The 2,500-nt window shown below is 47.7% G+C and overlaps 1 protein-coding gene across 1 annotated transcript in view; it reads left to right on the top strand.

Annotated features, from left to right (window-relative positions):
- Positions 1–2,500, top strand: part of ghra (growth hormone receptor a) — a 27,028-nt gene that overhangs the window by 10,941 nt on the left and 13,587 nt on the right. The window lies entirely within an intron of this gene.

Raw genomic sequence — 2,500 nt, 5'->3', positions numbered from 1 at the left:
CTGTCGTTTGATAATAGCCAGTGACTCGGTTATCCGGACCCCTAGGGGAAGTTCATTCAGAAAAGAGTCTTGTTGTATACTTACCTCTTACCGGGAGAGATGGTGGGACCAGTCAAGCTGTGCTGACCAGGTGATGATCAGAGATGTGTAGAGGGGAGGTTGACATCGCCAAGCACCATCAGAGGGGCTCTGTTGGAAGGGAAAGCACTGAGCAGTGTGTCCATTTCTTCCAGGAAGTCTCCTAGGGGAGCAGGAGGGCGGTAGACAACAATGATGATTGATGAAGGTTGATTGGAGAGGTAACTAAAATGGCATGAAATTTAAAAGAGGAGATGGTTATATGAGAAAAAAGGAGAGGTATAAAACACAGGGACCGCCTCAGCACACCTGTCCCTTATGTGTCTAATTGTCTTCCGTATTTATTTGTGAAATCCTCGTCTTTGTTTCTGTCAGCAGTGCGGGGATAAAACAGCCCCAAATGCAGGATAGCTAAAATAAACTGGATTCATTAACTTCAAAATCACAAAACAGGAACAAAGACACAACCAAAGACAAGACTTGACACGAGACAAGGATTCTGCGCCGCCATAGGCAACAAGGACGGTTAAATACACAAGACATTTAGACATAAGGAACAGGTGTGCAGAGGCGGGGAGGAAGAGGCAAGGGTGGGGCAGACACGTGAACACAGAACATAAACAACCGCACATGGCCAAAGTCCGGGCTGAGTCCTGACAATACCCCCCCTCAAGGTGCGGCTCCCGAAGCGCCAATCCCATTGGGGAGCAAGGCACACGGCGAGGCAGATGGGGGGAGCAAGGCACACAGCGAGGCAGATGGGGGGAGCAAGGCACATGGTGGCACAGCCAGTGAGGGCAGAGCAACATCCACAGCCGTGCAGAAAGGCCGAGCGACGCCCACAGCTGAGCAGAAGGACCAAGCACAACCCCCGACACACCACGGCCAGACACACGTCTCGAAAACCAGAATGGGAGGGAGGGCAGGAAAAATCCTCCACCACAGAGCAAAAAATAAACAACAAAAATAAATAGGGTAAAAACATACGGGCCTGCAACTCCCCCTGCGGACAGGAAGTGGGGCAGGGTCCTCCATGGGAAACCAGGAAGTGAAGCGACGTCCCCCACCGGGACAGGTGCGGGGCGATGTCGCAGGGCACCAAAAAATAACCAAAGCAAAACCGTGCTGTGACATCCTCCGCAGGCAGGAAGTGAGGCAGTGTCCAACACTATGAGATCAACGATGCTATAGAATATAACAAAATTTAAATCACAAAACTCTAGAACAAAGTGATTTAAACAGATAGGACACAAAAGTCAGAATCCTAACTTATAAGAAGACAAAATATTCAAATAAAGAGAGTTAAACACTAGAGGTATCTCGGTCCAGGTGATCGTGGCCGGTCCTAAACTCACGAATACCATCCCTTCTGAGTTACGTGCTGTCACTGACCTGCCCAAACTTAACACTCACTCATTTAGAATGACTTTTGGTTTATAATAATTTTCTGGGTTTTTGGATTTTATTTCACATTTTATTGTAATTGTTTTGTCATTTATTTTAATGCTGTGAAGCACTTTGTGTTAACTTGGATGTTATATGCTGCTATACAAATAAATAATTGATTGAATGATTGATTGGGGTGAGTGTGGAGTGATGTGTAGAGTGATGTGTGGAGTGATGTGTAGAGTGATGTGTGGAGTGAGTGTGGAGTGATGTGTGGAGTGATGATGTGTGGAGTGAGTGTGGAGTGAGTGTGGAGTGATGTGTGGAGTGAGTGTGGAGTGATGTGTGGAGTGATGATGTGGAGTGATGATGTGTGGAGTGAGTGTGGAGTGATGTGTGGAGTGAGTGTGGAGTGATGTGTGGACTGAGTGTGGAGTGATGTGTGGAGTGATGTGTAGAGTGATGTGTGGAGTGAGTGTGGAGTGATGTGTGGAGTGATGATGTGGAGTGATGATGTGTGGAGTGAGTGTGGAGTGATGTGTGGAGTGAGTGTGGAGTGATGTGTAGAGTGATGTGTGGAGTGAGTGTGGAGTGATGTGTAGAGTGATGTGTGGAGTGATGTGTGGAGTGATGTGTAGAGTGATGATGTGTGGAGTGATGTGTGGAGTGATGTGTGGAGTGATGTGTAGAGGGATGTGTGGAGTGATGTGTGGAGTGAGTGTGGAGTGATGTGTAGAGTGATGTGTGGAGTGATGTGTGGAGTGTGTGGAGTGATGTGTGGAGTGATGTGTAGAGTGATGTGTGGAGTGTGTGGAGTGATGTGTGGAGTGAGTGTGGAGTGATGTGTAGAGTGATGTGTGGAGTGATGTGTGGAGTGAGTGTAGAGTGATATGTGGAGTGATGTGTAGAATGAGGTGTGGAGTGATATGTGGAGTGATGTGTGGAGTGATGTGTGGAGTGATGTGTAGAGTGAGGTGTGGAGTGATGTGTGGAGTGATGTGTAGAGTGAGGTGTGGAGTGATGTGTGGAGTGATGT

Source organism: Tachysurus vachellii, chromosome 11 (genome assembly GCF_030014155.1).
Source record: "Tachysurus vachellii isolate PV-2020 chromosome 11, HZAU_Pvac_v1, whole genome shotgun sequence".
Classification (NCBI taxonomy): domain Eukaryota; kingdom Metazoa; phylum Chordata; class Actinopteri; order Siluriformes; family Bagridae; genus Tachysurus; species Tachysurus vachellii.
The sequence above is the reverse complement of the archived record's forward strand: the minus strand, read 5'-3'. Positions and strand labels throughout refer to the sequence as shown.